Source organism: Mustela putorius, unplaced genomic scaffold (assembly GCF_011764305.1).
Source record: "Mustela putorius furo isolate JIRA1106 unplaced genomic scaffold, ASM1176430v1.1 tig00000198_pilon_pilon_pilon, whole genome shotgun sequence".
NCBI classification, from domain to species: Eukaryota; Metazoa; Chordata; class Mammalia; order Carnivora; family Mustelidae; genus Mustela; species Mustela putorius.
In genome coordinates, this window is record NW_025421311.1 from 28761 (window position 1) to 55523 (window position 26763).

Sequence of the window (26763 nt, forward strand, 5' to 3'; positions counted from 1 at the left end):
TATCTGCTAAGGTCTTTGGCTCATTTTTAATCAGGTTTTTCCCCCATTGTTGAGATTTAAGGGGTCTTTGTGTATTTTTGATTAACAGTCCTTTGCCAGATGTGTATTATGCAAATTTTTTCTCATAGTCTGTGCTTTGCCTTTTCATTCTCTTGGCATTGAGTTTCACAGAGTAGACATTTTTAAATTCAGTGCTTGTACTTTGGTAGCTAAAGTTATTTCCAAAACCAAGGTCATTTAAATTTTCTTCCATATTACCTTCTACATGTTTCATGTTTAGGTTTATAATCCAATCTGAGTTAATTTTTGTGAAGAGTGTATGATATCAGCCTGGATTATTTTATTTTATTATTTTATTGTATTTTTATTTTATATTTTTACATTTAGCTTCACCATTACTCCAGAACCATTTGTTTAAAAGATTGTATTTTGCTCTCTTGTATTGCTTTTGCTTTTATATTAAATATAAAATATAATTGATAATATATATTCCATTCCTTTAATCTAGTCTTTCTGTGATATTACAATATCTTGCTTACAATTATCGTTATGGTATACTTTTTTTAAAAGATTTTATTTATTTATTTGACAGAGAGAGAGATCACAAATAGGCAGAGAGACAGACAGAGAGAGAGATGAGGAGAAGCCGGCTCCCTGCTGAGCAGAGAGCCCAATGCAGGACTCGATCCCAAGCCCCTGGGATCATGACCTGAGCCGAAGGTAGAGGCTTAACCCACTGAGCCACCCAGGCGCCCTATCGTTATGGTAAACTTTGAAGTCAGTCCTCAGTCTTTGTTCTCCTTCAACACTATGTTGACTATTGTGAGTCTTTGCCTCTCCATATAAACTTAAAATAAGTTTGTTAATATTAAGCAAAATGAGACCTCAAGGATCTGAGAGATGTCTAAGAAGTACTTGATACATCCCTTGGGTATGGTTTATTGAAGTGTCCACCTGTCTGAAAGCTGGGGAATCTAGATAAGGGAGGGAAAATTAGTTATGATAAAACATATCAACAAACATGAATAAATTTTGTAAAACTTATTGTCATGGCTCATATACAATATGACCAACAGAGGGACTATCAAAAGGAAAGCATCAGTTATGTTTATTGTGAAATTTTTTATTCAAAATAAAGCAATGAGAGGGGAAGACACAATGAGAAAATTACCATTTTTTAAACGGTAAACTTCTTACCAACAGGAATAGGTTTTATATTCTAAGTAGTATATTGAAAAGTAAAACATTGGGGCTCCTGGGTGGCTCAGTGGTTTGGGCTGCTGCCTTTGGCTTGGGTCATGATCTCAGGGTCCTGGGATCGAGCCCTGCATCGGGCTCCCTGCTCCACAGGAAGCCTGCTTCCCTCTCTCTCTCTCTCTCTCTCTGCCTGCCTCTCTGCCTACTTCTGATCTCCGTCTGTCAAATAAATAAAATCTTTAAAAAAAAGAGAAGAAAAGTAAAACATTAAAAAATAAATTTTTAATTTAAAAAAATTATGTAATTTTTTAAAAAGTTTAAGAATAGCAGAACCATTTTTCTTAAAACTGGAAAATACATTGTATATATATCTATCAAAAATAATTTGTCATGGGGGCACAGGGTGGCTCAGTGGGTTTAAGCCTCTGGCTTCGTCTCAGGTCATGATCCCAGGATCCTTGTATCAAGTCCCACATCGGGCTCTCAGGTCAACAGGGAGCCTGCTTCCTCCTCTCTCTCTCTGCCTGACTCTGCCTACTTGTGATCTCTGTCAAATAAATAAATAAAATCTTTTATAACAAAAATTTTAAAAAATAACTTTCATGTCTGGAATCAGGAGCATATGGAAAAAAATAATATCTGAGGACAGTACTTCTGCCATGTTTTGTGCCTTGTTAATATTTTTAAACAGTCAGGCAACATTTAGCTTTATTGAAATACCTGCTAAGATACCAGCAGTGCCTTTTGGAGCCCTATGACTATAAAAATTAATTGCAAATATTCAAAATGTTTACTATGGTGTCACTATTTAGGGCAACCACCAAGTATGTTTCAGAAGTAAGCATAACTGTTACTCGTCCATAAGGCAAAAGGGCATATTTTCAGGAGTTCCATCTGCTGTACCAGGAGGTGAATCAAGTAATGATTTTTGTCTATAAAATAATTCACTTTTCAATCTAACATTCCTCATTCCACATTATAATAATAAAAACTAGGAGGAGACTAAAACAAACAAACAACTACAACTACAACAACCAGCTTTTCCTTCAGTGGAAAAGTAAATAGAACCTTATGAGTAGCCTGAAATTTATTTTTAAATATTTTTAAGATAAGCGTTTTTGTTAGAAAACCATATATTTTATATTGCTAAGAAATAACAGGCAAAGTTTTATTAACTTCTAAAAAGTCTAGTTACTTTTATTTATCTATTAATTCATCTCTTTATGAAGTAGAACATGATCACACCTATTGTAACTACCCAAGTTTGTATCTTTGGTTATTACATGTTTGCTACTTCCTTGCTTAATTTTTATAATATTTGATACATAATAGTATCTTTAAGTCCATCTACGGTTTCACAGAATTTGTTTGAACTTCATAAAAATGTACCATACTTTTTGCACTGTCCTTGTTTTAAATCTCTATTAACTTTCCAAGAATTATTCAATTTAGAGTGTGTAGCTATCATTTATTTTTATTCCTCCATAATGCTATGTTTAGAAATTTGTATTTCTCTGTACTTTTAAAAATATCTTAATTATAAACCATTTCTCATCTCACGTAACACTCATGTTACTTCTACACTTATCAGATATTATGTAACTGAAAACCACAACTCAGCAACAATATAGCACCATTTTTCAAAATTAAATGGCTTACCAGAATTCTTTAATTCTGTCCTTTATTTGTATTAGATGACCCTTTATTCTGGTATTTGGCATTGTTCATACGGAGGAAAGCTTATAAGTTGATATTCCATAAATAGAAGGATTTATTATGATTGATTAATTATTTTCATTTAGAATGCATAGAATATGGTTGATTTAATATTTGTTTCTTACTCTCTGCCTGGAACATAGTGCTATCTATGTAATAGCCGCTAAAATATTAAGTTAATTACCTAGACTTTAAACTTCATATGAATAGAAATAACATACAGAACTCTTCTCAGATTGGGACACCTGGGTGGCTCAGTCAGTTAAACGCCTGAGCCCTTAGCTCAGGTTGTGATCTTAGGGTCCTGGGACTCAGTTCTGCAACAGATTCCCTGCTTAGCCGGGAGTTTGCTTCTGCCTCCCCCTGATGCTCCCCTTGCTTGTGCTCTCTCTCACTCACAAATAAATAATATTAAAAAAATAAATTCTTCTCAGATAGCTAATATAGAATATCGTCTTTGTATTCATCAAAGGGAAAGTGCCATATAATAATGAAATTCAGACTCCTTCAAATTCATTTTTTAACCAGTAAGAAAGTACTGGAAACAAGCCAAAAATGTCTTTAATGAACTAAAGAAATAGATTGATTTTCAATATCTTAATGTTTCTAAAATAAATTGCAAGATTTTTATACTAGATATCAGTGTAAATATTCATTATACAAGGATATTCTAAAAATAAACGTGAGAAAACTATTTGACATATATGATGACAAAAACGAGTTTGACAAAAGTCTGTTTGGGTAAAACTTACAACACCTACCACCTGAAACTCTTGTTCTATAATTTAATTATTTTAATTTACAAAAATACAAAAATAATATATCAGAGTAAGTATATTGATAGCTTTGAAGGTATGCTCTGGTTGTGCACTGTTTACTATTAAAAGGGGAATCAAATATGTGATGCTTATGGTGTGACTATATTAAAATTCAACAAGTTCAGAAGCATACGAGGAATAGAATAAAGACAAAAGATGACCCTTACTTATCCTAAAGATAGACAATGGTATATATGTGCTAGTTGGGGAGAGAATCCAGTCAGTAGATGGAGGATGTGGTGTTGGAAAAAAAGAGACACAACGTTTTGGTTGAACGTTTAGAACTATATTTAACAAAGTGAAATTGTGTGTTAATAGCCTTGAATAAAATCCAAAAAATATTTTCAATTCATTGAAGATTATTTAGGAAAAACTTGAAAAATACAACTTGATAAGGATTCCAATAAAAGATTCATAAGCAATACAAGTTTCAGAATTTTTAGTATATTTTCCCTAAAAAGCCATTTGATTTAAATTAAAAAGAGTTCTATTTACCTGCCACTTAAATAAGAGGAAATTATTTGGTTTTGTAATAACTCAATAAAATAAATTAACATATCTTCAGAAAACAGATATGCACACTAATTTTAAAATAATAGTGCTTAAGCTGTTCAGCAAACATTTGCAAAATTCCTTGCCATCAGCTAGCTCTGGAGTTCTGCTAGGTGAGTAAGGCCATGTATGTTACTGCTCAGAGTACTGACACAAAGCAATTGTCCCCTTCACATCCATTTTTTGCCGTTGATATGTCATGCTATGTTGTTTAGAGATACATAGATGGCCCTACACGAAGGCCTTTTTTTGTGTGTATATGGGTGACTGTGATTTAACTTTCAAATAAGATGGCTCCTGATTTACAATGATTCAACTTATGATATATTTGGCAATGATGTGAAAGTGAAAGTGATTCAGTAGAAACTGTACTTTGAATTTTGAATTTGGGTCTTTATAAAAAGGGCCAGTGACATGTGGTATGGTGCCGTCTTGTGATGCTTGGCAGGGGCAGTGAGCCACAGCTCCCAGTCAGCTAGAGGATTACAGGGGTGAACACCTGATATTCTTACAACCATTCTATATATAACCATTCTTCTTTTTTTTAGTGTAATATTTAATAAATTGCATGTGATATTTGATGCTTTGTTATAAAATAGGCTTTGCTTAAGATGATTTTGCCCAAATGCAGGCAAATGTAAGTGTTCTGATTATGTTTAAATAAGCTTAAGGTAAGCTATGATATTTGAAAGTTTAGGGGTATTAAATGCATTTTCAATTTTTTATGTGTTTCTCTGTACATAGGCCCCTTGTAAGCTGAGGAACATCTCTATATGTATATGTAGCCTTAGTATGGCTTACATATTATTGGCATGAAAGATCTAGAACAGTACGTGTGCCATATAATTGTCTACAACATCAAACAAGTTTCTTGAAAACTTGTGCCAAAGGGGTTATGTCTTTAAGGATTCTTATTTCAGAAGGGTTCTCTCAAACGTAAGATTTTTCAGAAGTTAAGTGAAAATCTGACCAAACTAAACATTTTTCCATTTTCCCTAGTGAGCAACGATAGCTAAAATCTATCTGCCATTTTCAACACTGTACTCAACGACTGTAATTCTAATTTAAGAACAGATTATTTATATCAAAACCACATGTTGGCCTAATCTTACACAATATTCATAAATCTCACTCAGAGCCTTGGACACTTTTATTTGTTGAGTCTATATGGTACTATGGACATTCATCTCTTTTGACCTCATAGCTTCATGTAAGTCTATACTTTTTAAAATACATGCATCATAGTTCCATTGTATAATGTCTGGGTTATAAAATGTGCTATGCTATCAAAATGGTAATAAGAACATACAAATGACCTGATGTAATGAACTGGACCAGATTGCCAGATATCACTTTTCATACCAGAAAGATTCAGTGGTAAGTTTTAAAATGGCCAGCTATACTTCGACTGAATTATAACTCACTTAACTTCTTTCTTTGTGTACAGTATTATACATTATTCAGTACTATAGTAAATAAGTACTTTGGACAGATGTAAATAGGCTGTAATAAAAAATGTTTTTCTTCTTTCTTTTAGTCCTTTTTACTTGTAAGACTAGCCACAAATACCATGCCTCCCCCAAAATAATTTGCAATCCAAATTTATCACTAAATGAATTTATTGCACAGAAAAAATATATATATATACACTTACAGTAGACATGTTCAAAAATAGTTACACAACAGAAGGGCCCTAAATGTAAGCAGTATAGTTGTTTTGTTTTGTTTTGTTTTTTTCTTTAAAAAATAAGAGGTTATGTGAAATATTGGAATTTTATTTCGAGGCCTAGTATTTCAAGACAGTTAACTACACTTACGGTGTCAACAGCCTCTTGTTGGCAGTATGATTTTATTGGCTCCATGGAATAACAGCAAGAATTTACTATTGCTTCTTTCTTTTATGACACACACAGAAAAAAAAATTGACACATTTGCTCAAGACCAACCAGAATCATTTTAACCTATCAAAATTGATCGGAGGCCTTCACTGCCAAAGTCACTGCTGGGTTTTCACAATTCATTGCAGACAATCTGCTACTCCCATTATGGTAAAGGAGAGAAGAGTCATAATCAGGGAAGAAAGCTAGATTAATACTTGTAATTATCATTGAATTATTTAGCCTGCTATAGGATTATTATTAGTAGTGTCATTTGATAATTTTCTCTCATTTTATTAAACACAACTGTGAGTAATTACCCTACCTAATAATTCTCTGTATTGGCTGACTAGCTAGCAAACATTCATGAAAATATCCATTAGCCACACATATAAAATGCTGCATTATGATGCTGTTGAAACAGAACATACCACTACCTGATCCTGTATCTCTTTGAGGATTTGCAAATCAATTAATTCTATGTTTATTGGATTCTTCCCCTACAATTAGAAAATTTATAATAGACTCCATCAACATTATTAGTTTTACCATTTTAAACCACAATCACACTTTGATTTTTACAACAAAAGCAGAAATATAAACACACACATTTGGATCTGTTTTCTGTTAGTCTGTCTGGACTTCAAAATCCTATTCCTCAAGATAATGCACACCAAAGTTCTGGATTAAACAAGAAATTAGATGGCACCTGAACACTTGGTTTAATATTCTCCAAAGGACTATGCAACTTATTTCTTACATTATGACATTGTTTTACAAAGATCCACACGTTTATAATGTTAGTATTTTTAATAATCAATAAAGTCAATTAATCATGATTAAAAATCAAACATAAAAATTTCTACTTTTTGCTTTTGCCCCCTCCATTTAGAACTTATTTATAGCCTGATAATTCAAAGGTCCCTATGTTTATGAAAATCTGGACAGAAATAGCTCTAAGATCCCATTCAGAACTTGATATTAATCTAAGTCTTCTGGATCCATTTATCCTGAGAGCAAAGAGTAGGACAAAGGATTTGAGTACTGTTAGTTTATCTGGGAGATTATCCAAGGTAGAAAAGAATGGGAAAGTGATACAGTGAAGAAGCAACTTTGTCAAAGAGGTACATTGTTGATATAATTGTTGTTGAAAGAAAATGAAGGCTTGCTTTTACTGAAAGGTCCTGAGAAACTTCTTTAAGTTGTCCTCATGAAGACCTGAAAACTGACAATTTTATCTATGGTTCTTATTTCCACTTCACTGAGAGCTGTCCTCAGAGGACATTAACTCTCCTACACTTTGGGGTTGTGTTGGACACATTCTAAAATGAGAGAGAGAACATGAGATGCTATCAGTGTTATGTAACTGCAATTTCCCATGGAATTATCCACCACAGGTTTGGCTATAATCAGGTGTTGGGCCTTGATAAAAGAGGGATTTGAGGCAGTATCATTTTAGGTTAATCATTATATCTGAAATTTCCAAAAACTTCAACTGATGAAACTTTGATTATAAATCTATAAATATATCAATAAATCTACAGTATTCCAATTATTTTCATAGAAATACACAGACAAAGCATCAATTGATTAATATTTAAATGTTACAAAATACTGAACTGAAAGAATTTGGTCATATAACAACGTGTAAGAAGTAGAACTTAGGTTTAGGTTAGAACTCAGGATGCATTTGAGACTCAGTTAAGAAATTGAATGGGGGGACGCCTGGGTGGCTCAGTGGGTTAAGCCACTGTCTTTGGCTCAGGTCATGATCCCAGGTTCCTGGGACCGAGCCCCAAATCGGGCTCTCTGCTCAGCAGGGAGACTGCTTCCTCCTCTCTCTCTGCCTGCCTCTCTGCCTGCTTGTCATCTCTCTCTGTCAAATAAATAAATAAAATCTTAAAAAAAAGAAATTGAATGGATGTCTGACTATCTTATAGGTTTGCTAAAAATCAGTGACTTTGTGTTCACGTGTGGCTATGCAGGAATTTTTAACTTTCTCTAAGAAGTTATTAGATTTGATTATATAATGGCAGTAAAGGATGGGGAAAAGCAAAGTACAAACCCCATAAAGACAAAGACACTGAGTATGAGGAAAGAGTAATAGATAAGAAGAATCAATGCATTTGAGGAAAGTGGGAATTGAAATACACAATGATTGTTGATTTTTTTTAGATGGAGAAAACAAAACTAGCTTGCAAGAAGGAAATAACAGAAGACATGTTGTGATGTGAGACAGAATCCTGGAAAAGGCAGTAACGTGGAATAAAGGAGTAGGGAGAGCATATCAGGTAATTTGGATAGGAAGGAGTTAGGAGATAATTGCTTGATAAATTTTATATGGCCCACTTAAATGCACAGATTTCTCTTCTTTAATTTATATGGAGAACAGGGTGTCCTTTCTCTTCCCTTTCAGAGCACCAGAGGTGTACTCTTTCAGACTGAAAACCTGAAAAGCTCAGGACTCAGTTGCTTAAGCACAGCTGAGAGGACATATTTCAATTAAGATTTACATTTTGCTGTATGTAGTAGACTTTCAAAAGTGGTTTAACCATATTTTTTCATTTAACAAGAAGACTACTGAGAGTGTTTTCTGGTGTTGGGTCAGAGTCTTAAGAAAGTCAAGTGAAGTATCTTAGAGGTTTTCATGGCTTTTTTTTCACAGTTGCAAAAATTGCTGTTGGAGTTCTCACTATTAAGCCCACATTTCTGGCAGAAAGATAGAGGTAAAAGAGCATGATAGCTTGTACGACTGATACTTTGTCGTATGGTTACAATATCACTAGAAAAGAGACAATAAAATATTTGATGTTGTTTTAAGTTTCCTTGTTGTCAATCCCTCAGTGCTTTCTGATATTAAAGGAAAAAGTAGATGGATATTGACCTGGAAACTATCAACACCTGTCAATCTCTCTTGGATAACCAATATCTCTATAATCTCTTCTTCCCAGTAAAAAAAAAAAATATATATATATATATATATATTCATAACCCATACTGTGCCATCTCAAGTTACTGCACCAAGATAAAATTACAATGATTTTCAGTTGTTCCAAATGGACAGAATACGCTTCCTTATGATATCATGTCTTATAAGATAGATAATTGGCTTGCTACCAATATACCCAGATGTGACTGTGGAAGAGACAGGAAAAAAATAATAATATTTATTTATTCCTTGGGTTGACCCTGTTTACACAGATGCATTACTATTAGAAAAGGTTGGTTTGGGACATTGGAATGAATTTACTTAATGGGTCTGTATGTAATTGTGTTGGAGGAAATTTTTAATTTCTACAAAAATTATTAGAATTCTATCTTATTCTCTTTTGTTAATTTTCACATGTTAACAAAGCCAACGTTTTTGTCTAGCAGACAAGATCTTAAATCCTAACGAAACTCAATTATTTCCTTTTTTTTTTTTAAAAGCCTCATCTTCTCTCATGCTGCTTTAAATACAACTCAAAAAAAAAAAAGGAGCTAAGTGGGGTAGTAAGACCAGATTTTTATTTTATTTTATTTATCTTATTTTTAATTAAAAAATTAAAGATTGTATTTATTTATTTGAGAGAGAGAGAGCATGAGTGAGGCAGGGGGAGGTAGCTGCAGAGAGAGACTGTGAAGTATACTCCCTAATGAGCAGGAAGCCTGATATGGAGCTCGATCCCAGGATCCTGACTGAGATCATGAACAGAGACAAAGGCAGATACATGTGCAAAATCCCTCTCTTTCTGGGAAACAATACTTTACAAGAGATGTTTGAAAAAGTACTGGGGAATCAACTTTAATAGGAGACACAAAAATTTATTTGACTTTTGTAAAGCTACAGGGGTCCAAATGATGGGAATCCCAGCCCATTTAGGTTGTGGACCACAGAGTATTCTTCTCTGTAATATTTTATTTTCTTCCATGTCTACTACCTCCAGTCCAAGTTCACTGATCTCTTTTTAGATAGTGCAAAACATGGCAAAGAATACCAAACGAGTGCCCAATATTCTACATTTATTACATCATTTCTAACATACAGAAGTGTGTTATCAAGGCTGGTTCTGTGAAAGAACGTAGTTATGCTAAAGTGTGTTTTGTTCTCCAAGAAATTAAATGCATGATTATCACACAATTATAAAATACTTGTGTCAAGAATTTTTATTCAAAAATTAATAAGAGAAGCAGATATTAAAACTAGTTCACATGGTTATTTGGGATATAAGCAGAGTTGTGCAGCAGAAGTTCTCTGGGCCCATATAATGAAAAGTCACTAACTTGCATTATTGTTAACAAGAATCTTGTGCATTACCATCAGTTTTCTACATTATAACCTCTTGCTCTACAGTTTGTAAATAACTTTGTCAATAGCAAGCTAATAAACGGGGTGACTCCAATGGATTGAGATAATCTCCAGAGTTTCTGCTACATAATGCCCAGGACTCCATTGAAAGGACACCTAAGGATTTATTTTGCCCAAAAAATTGATCATTTTTTTCACTGTCTTTTCCTATTTTCCAAACCTAGTCCTTTTGCTTCACCTTTCAGTCTATGTACAACCCTGTATCTGACTGACTTGTTAATTCTGGGAATGTCCTGCAGATTAATTTGCTTTCCAGAGGTGGTTCCTCTAATTGATGTCTAAGAACCCTAATTAGTTAAGAAAACATTTTTTTACATTTTCATTGCTATTTATTATTATTATTATTATTATTGCTAATATCTCTATTATAAATAATTCACAAGGGCATCTTTCTGACAAAAGACAAAGAGCTGGCTACTAGTAGAAAAAGTACATTTGACTCTGTCAGTGAAAGTGTTAAAGGGATTTGAGAAAATAAGGCAAAGCACTGGAATTATGTGTTAAAACTTTAAATATTATAGACACACTTACTTAATTTCTAATACTGTTGTTGCTTATAATTAAATAAGATGTTTTCCATGAACCATGCATTACAGCAAATATATTGTTTATACAGATTAAATTTTCATCAAAAGGGACGCCTGGGTGGCTCAGTTGGTTAAGCAGCTGCCTTTGGCTCAGGTCATGATCCCCGCGTCCTGGGATCAAGTCCCCCATCGGGCTCCTTGCTCGGCCGGGAGCCTGCTTCTCCCTCTGCCTCTGCCTGCCATTCTGTCTGCCTGTGCTTGCTCTCTCGCCCACTCCCTCTGATAAATAAATAAAATCTTAAAATAAATAAATAAATTTTCATCAAAAAATTGTAAGTGTATTTTATTGTAGGATCATGATCGGCATTTTGCAGATGAGAAAAGTGAAATTTAGAAAAGTATGTCTCTTCAAATCCCTCATACAATATCTGGCCTAGATAGAAGGATATACTATCACAATTGAGGAAGATAATTGAGATTACTTACAATGATAAACTTTACTGTATAGGGTTTTTTAAAAGTTTGCCACAGATTCAGATTCTTTTAAAATATATATCTATTTTGTGCAAAGAGAATGCACTGAGAAGTAAAAAGAAAGTGATATATCAGTGCTACCAACTAATGGCTATAATATCATCACCTTATTTATGAACAATGAAACAGTGTGCAATATTTAAATAAATTTAAATAAATTCCTATTTATTTTATATATTTATAAATTTAAATAAATTCCTATTTATTTATTATTAAAGAAATTCCTCTAACAAACAGTATGTTTTGAAGGTTGCTAGCAGGAAAGTGTTGTACTACATGGAAGTAATCAGAAAATATGATCTAAAATTCTGCTTTTTTAGGGCGCCTGGGTGGCTCAGTGGGTTAAAATTCTGCTTTCAAGAAACAGTAAGTACTGAGCATTAGCTATTATATGCTATGGATGAATAACTGAAATCTACATTTGAAACTAATGGTACACTATATGCTAACTAATTGAATTTTTAAAGGTTAATAAAAAAAACCACTATTTTATAAAACAATATTCCCAACAGGCTCTTTTGCTTTAAAATACTCACTTTGTAATGAGAGTCATTACTTTTGTCTAGCCAATTCTTACATCACTGTTTATCCCTTCCCTGCTTTATCCCTTCCCAGTATCAATAAAGGCTCACTTGGGTTACCTAGAAGCCATGAGAAAGCTTGTAATAGATCTGGCTGGTTTTCATCAGCAATTTGACCACCATGTGCACAGGGAAGTCTATTGATAAAGGCTTTATTGAAATAAATTGCAAATACATGGATGATTTTGAATTCTTTTTCTTGAGGTCTTGTTTCATGATAATAAATTTAGGGTGGCTTATTGGAATGGATGTTATTAACATATTTTCATAGTTCTAAGTACATGGAATTGTAAAATAGATTAATGAATGTGGAATTACTGACAACTGTCCTCATTTTGAAATCAAATTACAGTGTACTAAGATGAGGAAGCAAAGCAGATTTGGGATTATGAGTGAACTAATTTAAAAAAGTCTTAGGGGTATGATCAGACTATTGGGTAATTCAGTAGAAAAATGTCAACTGATTGAGATTCTGTGTTCCCTGATTTCAGAGAGAAGTTAAGATAAATAAGTAACACGAGGAGACTAGGAAGCCAAACATAAGTGATCATTTTGTGCCAGGGTGTGTATACATCTGCTTATCTTCTTGTTTTACCACTAAGGTTGCTCCTAGAGGAGAGTTTAAATATGTGTTGGAGCTAATCTCTGTGGATTGCACAAGAAACCACATCCTACAGCTCTCCCTGAAACACCCCTTATGATTTCAATGTAATTTGGTTTTTGCATTTTTAGAAATAACAAAATACTTTGCAAACTCATCTACTTTATTACCACCACAAGTGAGTCAGCTGACTCCACATTTTTTTTTAATTTTTTATTTTTGATAAACATATATTTTTATCCCCAGGGGTACAGGTCTGTGAATCACCAGGTTTACACACTTCACAGCACATTTTAACACAGTGACAGTCACAGAGGAATGGAGGAATGAGTAGAGTTATCAATATATGTGCTTTTAAGAAGTATGACCGGGTAGCAGCTATTTCCAGGAACCAAAACATGGGTCAGCAGCTGTGCAGGAAAAGTGATGGAATAAATGACTCATTTCAGAGGAGTTCTATAACATATTAGTTCTATAATGTATCTTCAGCACCCAATTACCTGCTTTGATCTAAAGATAAGGATTTACAGTTAAGGTCCCATTTATGATTTGACTGGTAGGGTCTGAATCATGTTTACTATTGTTTTGACTATTACTTGAAACCTATAGTAGTACTTGGGATATGTGTTGTGTATTCTGTGAACATGTGCTATTTTTAGATTAGATAATTCCTGTCTCGAACCCCTGTTAATTTGTTTGTTTTTGTTTATTTGATAGTGGTTTCAGTAAATGGATATATCTGAAAAATTGCAAAGCCACTATTAAAATAAGTTATTATTATATATAGCATGGAATTACACATTCCTCCTTTGAATCCAACAGAGCTTCACCATATCCTTAACAGTTTGGGAAAAACATGCTATTATTTTTCTTTATAAAATTTCTCCTGTCAGGCTGTGATGGTTGTCATCAGCAGTAACTCCTCTGAAGGCTTTGTCAAAAGAGTTGAAAAAATTGGAAAGGTGTGAATGAAGCTGTTTGCTAAATATAAAGAAAAGAGCATTGAAGTACAATTCACATTCTTACTTCTCCTTCTATGATTTCAGATGTTTGACATTTGAAAATTTTGCCTCTAGAAGAGATGCCCTATATAATTCTTACTTTAAGGAGCAAGTTGCTTTTATAATTTTTTTTTATTATTCTACCATTCAAGTATTTCCATTTAAATAAAATTCAATACCATTTTTAAAAAAATCAAAAGTGCAGCCAGTATTCAATTCTTGGGCTAAATAATTTTAGAAAGCTTTGTGTTATTGAACCTATGGGGTTTTTCTGTAGTTTTAACTCTTTCTTTCTGTGATTTTCCCCATTAGTCACGTAAGTGACTGCAATATAACAGACATTGAGGATAAAGAAGGACTGAATAGAACAATCCTTGGCCTCATGAAGTTGAGAATCTAGCAAGGGAGTCAAACAATTCAATCATTCAGAGACAATTTATTGAGTGCCTGGCCTAAGATGAGCACAACAAAACCCCAGCCCAGAGGAATCATTTTAATGGGAGAGATAGATAATAGGTAAGCCAACTTTAAAAAGAAATAAATCGTACTGGTTTTTCTTTAATAGTGATGCATATTTGAACTAAATAAGCACATTTTAAAAAGAGCAGTGATTGAGAAGAGGTTTTGTAACTGAGTGGTCCGAAAGGGCCTCCCTGAAAAAGTCTGTTTTGAACAGATTTCTGAATAATATCAGCTAGGAAGTGGCATAAAAATCTCAGGGATGGGTGATTTTTCCAGTCAAAAAACTGTAAAGGCTCCAAAGTCACAATACAGCTGTAATTTTCTCTAATAAAGTAACTTCTGAAAAAGAATGAGAAGAAATAACTAACCCAGGTTTGAAAGAAAAGGGACAGACTTTCTATGGAATTAATATTTAATTAAAGCTCTAAAGGACAAAAATACAATAGAGCAAAATTCTGGTGATGCTGATATACCTAATGAAAGTTCATAAACAAGGTGTGGGTAGCAAAGAGTGTGTGGGAATGTTGGTAAGAACAGTGGGGAAGAGTCATCCCTGAACATGTTCTTAAAAGAAGCAATTCTTGTGTTGTTTTAAAGGGTAAATTGGAGTTTGCCTAAGTGATTAGAGAAGGATGCCTCGGCTTATGGAAGTTCAAAGCCATAAAGATGTGATAAACTACTGCAGATATTTTTCATGTATATTTGTTGTTGCTTCTAGTAATGGTGATCTAAAAACTCCTACTTAAGACAACTTAAAAATCCAGACAAAATAGCTTTTAAAGTTAAAAATATCAGAATGATTATAAAAATAAGTGAGGGATTACTGGGCCAAAATACGAAACACAATGAGAGTCTGGAGATATATGCCTGAAGCCATTTTAGCTATGAGACTGCTAAAACACACTGAGCTGTGTTTTTAATAGACACTTGATACTAGAGAAACAAAATTCAAAATCCAGCAGCAATCAAATTTGAGGACTTTGGTACAACCCAAATTTAAGTTGAGATCCCCAAAGCACAAGGAGAAGCAGGAATAAGACTATAGCCTACCTTGCCTTCTGTGTAAACTGAGAAAGTCAATCACTGAATTTGGAATATGATTGTCTTGTAGAGTCTCAGATATAAGAGAAAATCCTGCCAAGGAGGACCATACCATTATTATAGCTCTTAATTATCCCTACTCAATAAGAGTTTCAAATATAATGTCTTGAACATAGCAAAATGTAACAAAGCACACAAAGAAAAACCATTAACAAGATTTGATAGACAAAATGGGATTAAGTATGATGTTAAAATGATCAATAAAGATTGTAAAATGGCTTGATTACTCTGCTCAAAGAAATGAGAGGGGAAGAAAATTGAACAAAAAACTAAAACTAAAAATGATATTGAGAAAGATTTTATAAATGAATTAAATGGATACTCCAGAACTTTAAAGATATGACAACTAATTTAAGATACCAGAGGGGTGCCTGGGTGGCTCACTTAATTAAACCTCCAATTCTTTTTCCTTTTTTTTAACACCTTAATTTTATTTTATTTCTTTCATTTTGGCTCAGGTCATGATGTCAGGGTTGTGAAATAGAGCCCAGAGTTGGGCTCTGTGCTGAGCCTGGAGCCTGCTTAAGATTCTTTTCCCTTCTTTTTCTATCCCTCACTGCACATTCACTTGCTCGCTCTCTCTTGCTTGCAAATAGATAGATAGATAGATAGATAATAGACAAAGCAAAATAAAAGCAGATTATGAAAATAAATATAAAGATTTTGAAATGAAAACAAGTTCAAAATAAGATAGAGAAGACCTACACAGCTAAAAGTTCATTCAGAAAATCTACTATTAAAGAAGTCAGTATGACACAATGTTAAGATATCAAAAGATTTGAGCATGTACTTTACAGAAAGGGTAATCCAAATGGCCACTCATATATAAAAACTGTTATCTTTATTATGAATCTGGAATTAAATTAAATTAAATTAAAAATAAATTAAAACCTAGAATGACATACTATTACACACTTACCATATTGGGCAACAGTGAAAATGTCTTGCAAGAATGTGAAGGAATGACAGTGCACATAATAAAAACATATGAGGTAAATTGGACAATATTTAGAAAACTTAAAAATTAAAAAAAAAATTTGGTCCATTCCTAGAAATACAACATGGAACTAAATGAATATTTTCACCAGGATATGCAAACAGATGATTATAGTTATTTCATTCATAACGGCAGATCAGTAGTGGTATATTTGCACAATGTTACATTAAATAAGAGAGAATATTAACAAACTGGGAGGAGGGGCTAGGTTGTTTATCATAACAGATCTTCTATGGTGCTAATTATGTTCTATTTCTCAAAATCTTTTAGTTAAAAAAGTTTTCAAATTTATATCTAGATAGATAGATAGATAGGTAGATGATAGATAGACAGATATCCCAGAAGCTGCAATGCTAGGCTAAGACCAGGCTTTAAAGGGCTTTCCTATGCTCTACTAAATACTTTAAACCATTCATTATATCATAGCTCAGTGTTCAAATCTCCATTTGTTTCCTCAGTTTCCTAATATTTATCTTAAGGTGACCTGATCCAGACTTTTGATCACCTTTGTCTAAATATTTCTATTTTAACAAAGTCCTTTTGAACACTCAGAGACTAAAACTTAGAAAAATACTCTGATTGTTATCTCACTAGAGTGGAAAATATATAGTTACCCATTAACTAATGATATCCATGTCTACATTAGATCCATGACATTTTTAATTCTTGGGAGCTTTTGGTTAAATGAATTTTTTAAGCTTTCTTTAAATGAAGCTTTAAGCCATCACCACATGAATAAAATTAAAGAACTAAATGAAAACAAGCCAAGTATTTACAGAGTAATAGAATGTGCAGTGGAAAGAGTACAATTCTGAAATCATAAAGCCTAAATTAGTGTGATGCATCTTTACTAGCCATGTAATCATAAACCAGTTATCTAAATGTGTTAGCCTCAGTTTTTCACCCATGAAATGGTGATGATAATACTTATTATGCAGAGTTGTTGTGTGGATGTAATGAAGCATGGAGCATGAGAGTCTCATATTCCATGCTAAAATGATAGCTATTTTTATACTTTTAATAATTCTAATAATAGTAATTAAATTGTTCAAAATGATAATATTCATTTATATTGAGGCATTGTATTGACTATTCATAGACACATTTACCAAAATAAATTTTATTTTACTTTACCCTCTCTGAGGATATATATTCCCTAATTCAATATGAATCTCATTATGAATAATAATTATCATAATAAATATGCTGATTTTTCTTCTTTTTAGGGAAGTATCCTTTACTGTTGAACATAAAGAAACCTAAGCAAGTCTGTCTTATTCAAGATTTACATGCTGCTTTCTTATGAAACTAGATTATAGAGTTGTATGAAATAAATTCATGCAGTTAAGACATTTATGTTTGGAAAAATGGGTGGTGAGTTTAGTATTTCAAAAGAAGATTTTAAATTTAAACCTTAAAACTGAGCTCTTTCAGCCTTATTTATAGACCATCCTTCATGCTTCATAAGTACTCCTTCATTGTAAACTAATAGTTTTTGTCACAGTGTATATAACTAAAATGGATTTTATATTCTATTATTTCAGAGTTAGTTGCAGTTTCTACTTCCTTACTTCCTTTTTTGAAAAATAGATTAATTCTACAAAAAGTTTTTTCCAGCTTTATTGAAAAATAATCGACATATTATAATTTGTAAATATAAGAAATGGTTTCTTATAACATTGCAAACTTTTAACATTGTGTAAATTTTGTACAATTTGATAAATTGGCATACATCTGTATTGCAATATAATCTACATAAAAATGTTAATACATCTACTATCTCATATAGTTGCCACTTTTTTTTATGCATGTATGGTAAGGAATTAAGATCTACTCTCTTAGCAACTTTTATGTATATAGTACAGTAGAGATAAACTTCAGAGGTCTTGTGGGTTTTGTTCCAGACCGCCTCAATAAAGTGATTATCTCAATAAACTAAGTCAAATTATTTTTTTTTTTTTGGTTTCCCAGTGCAAATAAAAAATTATGTTTCCCAGTGCATATAAAAAATAAACACTATACTGTACTGTTCAAAAGCATTATGTCTTTAAGGAAAAACTATGTATATACCTTAAGTAAACTAGTTCTGAGTTTTCAGTGGGTCATAATTACTGATCACAGATCACCATAACAAATACAGTAATAATGAAAAAACTTGAAATATTGCAAGAATTACCAACATGTGACAGAGAGACACAAAATGAACAAATGTTGTTAGAAAAATGGTGGCAGCAGACCTCTTTTATACAAGATTGCTATAAACTTTCAACTTGTACGAATGTGATATATGCAAAGTTTAATAAAGGGAAGCACAATAAAAATGTATGTATATATTATTAACTATGATCATCATGCTGTACATTAGATCCCCAGAACTTTTTCATATTATAGTTGCAAGTTTGTACCCTTTGACCACCTTATTCCACCCCAGGTTCACCTCTTGTCAACTCAACTCTAAGTTTCCATTAGTTTGATTTTTCTTCAGATTCTGTATGTAAGTGACATCATAATACATAAATTAAAAAATATATATAAAATCTTTGAAATATTTCCCTTATTATAATACCTTCAAGATCCATCCATGCTGTTGTAAATGGCAGTATTTCTTAATTTTTCATGGTTAAGTAGTATTCCATAGTATATATTTACCATACTTATTTTATTCATTCATCCATTAATGGATACTGAAGTTATTTCCATCTCTTGCTTAGAGTTAATAATTTTATAATGAACATAAGAGTGCAGATATGTCTTCGAATAGTGACTTCGTTTCCTTTAGATATATACCTAGAGGTGGGATTACTGAATCATATGGTAATTTTACTTTTAATAATATGAATAATCTCCACACTGTTTTCCATACAAATTTATATCCCTATCACTGTGCATAAGTTCCCCATTTTCCCCAATATTTACCAAAATTTGTTAGTTATAATTTTTTAGTAGTATATATTCTAATAGGTAGTAATATCTTGTGTTTTTCAGAGGTAAACAACAACAACAACAACATAATGACTTTGCCCTGAGTTTTTACGTTGAGCACTTTTTAATGCTCCTGTTGGTCATTTATATAGCTTTTTTGAAAAAAAAGTCTATTGAGATCCTTTTGCTATTTTTTTAATTATATATTTTTTTCTATTTGTATCTGTTGGTTATTAACCTCTTTTCAGATATAAGATTTGTAAGTATTTTCTTCCATTCTGTGGATTGTGTTTTCATTCCCCCTTTTTTTTTTTTGGCAATGCAGAAACTTTAGTTTGATGTAATACCATTTATTTATTTTTGCTTCTTTTGCTTGTGTTTTTGGCCTGGTATCCAAAAAACTATTGGCAAGACCAATGTCAAGGAGAATTTTTCCTATGTTTTCCTTTAGGAAATTTAGTTTCATGCATCACATTTAAGTCTTTAATCTATTTCAAGTTAAGATTGATGAATGATATAAGGTTCCAGTTTCGTGCTGGTTTATGTGACTATTCAGTTTTAAATATCACTTATTGAACAGACTATCTTTACCCATTATATATGTTGGCCCCTGTCAAATATTAGGTGACTGTATGAAAGGATTTATTTCTGGCCTCTCAATTCTGTTCTACTTGTTTATTGGTCTATTTTTATGCCAGTATACCTTATTGTTTTGAGCATGAGGGCTTTGTAGTATAGTTTCAAATCAAGAAGTGTAATTTCGCTTCTTCATTCTTTCTCAGAACTGCTTTAGTTAATTTGTTGTCTTTTATGGTCTCATATACACTTTAGGATTCTTTACTTATTTCTGTAAAAAAAAATATTGGATATTTTTAAAAGATTATTTATTTATTTATTTGACAGAGAGAGATGACAAGCAGGCAGAGAGGCAGGCAGAGAGAGAAGAGGTAGCAGCTTCCTGCTGAGCTGAGAGCCTGATGCAGGCCTCGATCCCAGGACCCTGGGATCATGACCTGAGCCAAAGGCAGCAGCTTAACCCACTGAGCCACCCAGGCGCCCCTAACATTGGATTTTTGATAGGAATTTAATTTACAGATGGTTTTTGGTAGTATGGACATTTTAACAATGTTAATTCTTACCATTCATAAATATGAGCTATCTTTCCATTTATGTCTCCTTCAATTTCTTTATCAATGTCATAGTTTATGGGGTACAGATCTTTCATCTTCTTAGTTAAATCTTTTCCTAAGTATTTCATTATTTTTGATGCTATTGTGAATTAGATTGTTCTCTTTATTTTTTCAGATAGTTCATCATTAGAGTGTTAAAATGCTCCTGTCTTGTGCTTACTTTGGCAGCACATATAGTAAAATTGGAATGATGCAGAGAAGATTAACGTGATCACTGAGCAAGGATAACATGAAAAACTATTTAAAAAAAGAAACAAAACAAAATTCTTGTCTTTTATATATTGATCTTGTATTTGGCAGCTTTATTAAATTTGTTTATTCAAAATTTTTTGTGAAGTTTTTAGGATTTTTTTACATGTAAGTTCATGTTATCCAAAAAAAGAAAATTTTACTTCCTTTTTTTTGGGGAGTCTTTTATTTCTTTGTGTTCCTTGTTTCTCTGGCTAGGACATCCAGTACTATGTCAAATGAGAGTAGTGAAAGTGGACACAATTGTCTTTTTTCTGATCTTTAAGGGGAAAACATTCAAACTTTTTTGATTGAATATGAGATTAGCTCTAGGCTTGCAATATGTGTTTTTTCTTTAATGGATTTTTTAAATTATTTTTAAAAATTTTTATAAACGTATAATGTGTTTTTATCCCTAGGGGTGCAGGTCTGTGAATCACCAGGTTTACACATTTCACAGCACTCACCATCACTCACCATAGCACCTGCCCTCCCCAATGTCCATACCCCCACCATCCTCTCCCAACACACCTCCCCCCAGCAACCCTCAGTCTGTTTTTTGAGATTCAGTCTTTTATGGTTTGTCTCCCTCCCAATCCCATCTTCTTTTATTTTTCTTTTCGTACGCCCAAAACCGCCTATGTTGCATCTCCACTTTATCATATCAGGGAGATCATATGATAGTTGTCTTTCTCAGATTGATTTATTTCGCCAAGCATAATACCCTCTAGTTCCATCCACGTCATCACAAATAGCATGATTTCATTTCTTTTGATGGCTGCATAGTATCCCATTGTACATATATACCACATCTTATTTATTGATTCATCTGTTGAAGGACATTTAGGTTCTTTCCAGCACACCTCCCCAGAGAACAGAAGGAGCCATTGGCCTTGGGGTCCGGAAACGCACGGGAAGCAGGATAGCCTGCCGTGGCACGAACAGCAGGCCGGTGGCAAGACAAGTGTCACCGGCTCCCTGTGCGGAGAGATGGAAGCCTGGCTGCTAAGGAGACATGAGAGGACGACGAGGGCAGAAGTGAAGGCACTGGCCTAGACCCCGAGTCTGCCTGAGCGCCAGAGCAAAAGGCAAAGCCTTACCTACCGCAGGAGATGGTAATAGGCATAGAGTGCCATGCTAAGACACACACCCTGCTGCAGGGTTGTGACTGTGTCAGCTGAGTTCGGCATAGCACGGTGAACCCCGGGCGTGAACTTGGAGACCGGGAAAGCAAGTCCCGAGAGATACCAGCTCTCCTCGTCTCTTCTTCCCTGCCGCGACATAGTGAACACCCAAAGCCTTTCTGAGGAAGCAGCGGCGAAGTGCCGTTCGTGCCAAGCTGAAAACCTCTGTGAAAGCATATCAGTCGCTGGGAAATCAGAGTCGGTTCTGTGGGCTGCTCTTGTTGCTTGCCTTAGCTTAGTATTCACAGCACTTTGGGAGAATCCCGCATAGAGCGAAAGCCTCTTTGCCCAGGCATCCCCTCTCGGAAAGCACAGCATTCTTTGGGAAATCAGAGTTGGGGCTGAGGGATTGTCCTGTTGCCTGAGCTGGTCTTCTCAGCCCTGTGTAATAAACCCGCATGGAGCGAAATCCTCTAGGCCTCGGCATCCCCTCTGCCTGAGAGAGAAGCGCGCTTGCGCCTGTGGAAAGAGCCTTAAGGAAAGGGACACGTTTTGCACTGCGCTCCCCAGGAGCATATCTGTGGAAGGTGTGGCAAGCTGCCCGGGGAGAAGAGCAGGAGCCGTTGGACTTCTGGTCTGGAAACGGTTACGAAGCAGGAGAGCCGGCCCTGACAGGCACAGCGGCTGGTGGTAATAGAAGTGTCACCGGCTCCCAGTGCAGAGAGTCGGAAGCCTGGCTGCGAAGTAGACAGGAGGGGATGAGTATGGCAGGGCGTGTGCTCCACTCTTAGGAAGGAGTCTGGGTAGAAAGCATGCCTGTCCTGAGCCTCTGGGCCCAAGGAGACAGCAGCTCCTTGGCCAACTGTCCCTGGGTCATACAAGCTCTAGCCACCAGGCGCCTATGCTGAACTCGCAGCAACAGCTCCCTGAAATAACAGGGAGTCAGATGCTGACTTCCTCCACGATGTGGAAGCTTGGAGTTGGCACGGGGTTTAAGGGGAAGGAGTGGGGACAGTCCCCCAAAGCTCCCTATTCAGTGGACAGGCAGGGTGCAGGGATCCTGTCACCTCTCCTTTCCTGTGGGGAAAGCACTGGCCTAGTCCACGAGTCCGCCTGAGCGCCAGAGTAAAAGGCCCAGCGATGCCTACACTGGGAGATGATAGTGTGCATAGAGTGTCATCCTAGGCTACGCACGCTACTGCAGAATTGTGGCTGTGTCTGCTTAGTTCGGTCTGGCAGGGTGAACCCAGTACCGAAACTTGGAGCCCGGGAAAGCAAAGCCCAAGAGGCACCAGCTCTCCCGCGGCTCTTCTTCCCTGCCGCGACACAGTGAACACCCAAAGCCTTTCTGAGGAAGCAGCAGCCAAGTGCTGTTCTTGCAAAGCTGAAAACCTCTGCGAAAGCATAGCAGTTCCTGGGAAATCAGATTCGGTTCTGTGGGCTGCTTTTGTTGCTTGCCTTAGCCTAGTATTCGCAGCACTATGGGAGAATCCCGCATAGAGCGAAAGCCTCTTTGCCCAGGCATCCCCTCTGGGAAAGCACAGCATTCTTTGGGAATCAAAGTCGGGTCTGAGGGATTCTCCTGTTGCCTGAGCTGGTCTTCTCAGCCCTGTGTAATAAACCCGCATGGAGCGAAATCCTCTTTGCCTCGGCATCCCCTCTGCCTGAGAGAGAAGCGCCCTTGTGCCTGTGGAAAGAGCCTTAAGGAAAGGGACACGTTTTACACTGCGCTCCACAGGAGCATATCTGTGGAAGGTGCGGCACGCTGCCCGGGGAGAAAAGCAGGAGCCGTTGGCGTTCCGGTCTGGAAACGGTTACGAAGCAGGAGAGACAGCACTGACAGGCACATCGGCTGGTGATAATACAAGTTTCGCCGGCTCCCAGTGCAGAGAGACGAAAGCCTGGCTGCGAAGTAGACAGGAGAGGATGAGTATGGCAGGGCGCGTGCTCCACTCTTAGGAAGGAGTCTGGGTAGAAAGCATGCCTGTCTGAGCCTCTGGGCCCAAGGAGACAGCAGCTCCTTGGCCACCTGTCCCTGGGGCATACATGCTCTAGCCACCAGGCGCCTATGCTGAACTCGCAGCAACAGCTCCCTGAAATAACAGGGAGTCAGATGCTGACTTCCTCCACGATGTGGAAGCTTGGAGTTGGCACGGGGTTTAAGAGGAAGGAGTGGGGACAGTCCCCCAAAGCTACCTATTCAGTGGACAGGCGGTGGGCAGGGATCCTGTCACCTCTCCTTTCCTGTGGGGAAAGCACTGGCCTAGTCCGCGAGTCCGCCTGAGCGCCAGGGTAAAAGGCCAAGCGATGCCTACACTGGGAGGTGGTAGTGTGCATAGAGTGCCATCCTAGGCTACTCACGCTACTGCAGCTTTGTAGCTGTGTCTACTTAATTCGGCCTGGCAGGGTGAACCCAGGACGCGAATATGGAGCCCGGGAAAGCAAGGCCCAAGAGACACCAGCTCTCCCGCAACTCTTCTTCCCTGACGCGCCTGAAGCCTTGCTGAGGAAGCAGCAGCGAAGTGCTGTTCGCTGCAAACCAAAGCCTCTGTGAAAGCACCGCATTCGCTCAGAAATATTCTGCGGGATGCTGCGGCTTGACTGAGTCCAGTCTCGCGGTTGGAGAAACCCGCATACAAAGAAAGCCTCTTTGCCTGGGCATCTCACCTGGGAAAGCACAGCATTCCTTGGGACATCAGAGTTGGGTTTGGGGATGTTGCTGCTGCTTGCCTGAGCTAGTCTCCGCAGCTCGGTGCAAGATACCCGCATTGAGCGAAATGCCCTTTGCTCTAGCATCCCCTCTGCCTGAGAGAGAAGGCAAGTGTGGGGAAGGCGCAGGACGCCGCCCCCGGAGAAGAGAAGGAGCCCTTGGCCTTGGGGTCCGGAAACGCACGGGAAGCAGTATAGCCTGCCGTGGCACGAACAGCAGCCGGGGGCAAGACAAGTGTCACCGGCTCCCTGTGTGGAGAGATGGAAGCCTGGCTGCAAAGGAGACATAAGGGGACGACTAGGGCAGAGGTGAAGGGACTGGCCTAGACCCCGAGTCTGCCTGAGCGCCAGAGCAAAACCAAAGCCTTTCCTACCCCAGGAGATGGTAATAGGCATAGAGTGTCATGCTAAGACACACCCTGCTGCAGGGTTGTGACTGTGTCAGCTGAGTTCGGCATTGCACGGTGAACCCCGGGCGTGAACCTGGAGCCCGGGAAAGCAAGTCCCAAGAAACACCAGCTCTCCCGCGGATCTTCTTCCCTGCCGCGACAGAGTGAACACCCAAAGCCTTTCTGAGGAAGCAGCAGCGAAGTGCCGTTCGTGCCAAGCTGAAAACCTCTGCGAAAGCATAGCAGTCGCTGGGAAATCAGAGAGGGTTCTGTGGGCTGCTTTTGTTGCTTGCCTTAGCCTAGTATTCGTAGCACTATGGGAGAATCCCGCATAGAGCAAAAGCCTCTTTGCCCAGGCATCCCCTCTGGGAAAGCACAGCATTCTTTGGGAAATCAGAGTCGGGTCTGAGGGATTCTCCTGTTGCCTGAGCTGGTCTTCTCAGCCCTGTGTAATAAACCCGCATGGAGCGAAATCCTCTATGCCTCGGCATCCCATCCGCTCTGTCTGAGAGAGAAGCGCGCTTGCGCCTGTGGAAAGAGCCTTAAGCAAAGGGGCACGTTTTGCACTGCGCTCCCCAGGAGCATATCTGTGGAAGGTGCAGCACGCTGCCTGGGGAGAAGAGTAGGAGCCGTTGGACTTCTGGTCTGGAAACGGTTACGAAGCAGGAGAGCCGGCCCTGACAGGCACAGCGGCTGGTGGTAATACAAGTGTCACCGGCTCCCAGTGCAGAGAGACGGAAGCCTGGCTGCGAAGTAGACAGGAGGGGATGAGTATGGCAGGGTGCGTGCTCCACTCTTAGGAAGGAGTCTGGGTAGAAAGCATGCCTGTCCTGAGCCTCTGGGCCCAAGGAGACAGCAGCTCCTTGGCCACCTGTCCCTGGGGCATACATGCTCTAGCCACCAGGCGCCTACGCTCAACTCGCAGCAACAGCTCCCTGAAATAACAGGGAGGCAGATGCTGACTTCCTCCACGATGTGGAAGCTTGGAGTTGGCACGGGGTTTAGGGGAAGGAGTGGGGACAGTCCCCCAAAGCTCCCTTTTCAGTGGACAGGCGATGTGCAGGGATCCTGTCACCTCTCCTTTCCTGTGGGGAAAGCACTGGCATAGTCCGCGAGTCCGCCTGAGCGCCAGAGTAAAAGGCCAAGCGATGCCTACACTGGGAGATGGTAGTGTGCATAGAGTGTCATCCTAGGCTACGTACGCTACTGCAGAATTGTGGCTGTGTCTGATTAGTTCAGCCTGGCAGGGTGAACCCAGTACCCCAAAATGGAGCACGGGAAAGCAAAGCCCAAGAGGCACCAGCTCTCCCGCGGCTCTTCTTCCCTGCCGCGACACAGTGAACACCCAAAGCCTTTCTGAGGAAGCAGCAGCGAGGTGCTGTACGCTCCAATCCAAAGCCTCTGTGAAAGCACAGTATTCGCTCAGAAATGTTCTGCGGGATGCTGTTGCTTGCCTGAGTCCAGTCTCGCGTTCGGAGAAACCCGCATACAAAGAAAGCCTCTTTGCCTGGGCATCTCCCCTGGGAAAGCACAGCGTTCCTTGGGACATCAGAGTTGGGTTTGGGGATGCTGCTGCTATTGCCTGAGCTAGTCTCCGCAGCTCAGTGGAAGATACCCGCATGGAGAGAAATGCCCTTTGCCCTACCATCCCCTCTGCCTGAGAGAGAAGCCAAGTGTGGGGAAGGCGCAGGACGCCGCCCCCGGAGAAGAGAAGGAGCCATTGGCCTTGGGGTCCGGAAACGCACGGGAAGCAGGATAGCCTGCCGTGGCTTGAACAGCAGGCCTGAGGCAAGACAAGTGTCACCAGCTCCCTGTGCGGAGAGATGGAAGCCTGGCTGCTAAGGAGACATGAGGGGACGACTAGGGCAGAGGTGAAGGCACTGGCCTAG

The 26763-nt window shown here is 37.6% G+C and overlaps 1 pseudogene; it reads left to right on the plus strand.

The window, feature by feature from the left end:
* Positions 1–20576: 20576 nt before the first annotated feature.
* On the plus strand, positions 20577–20693 carry LOC123391336 (annotated as a pseudogene).
* Positions 20694–26763: the final 6070 nt, after the last annotated feature.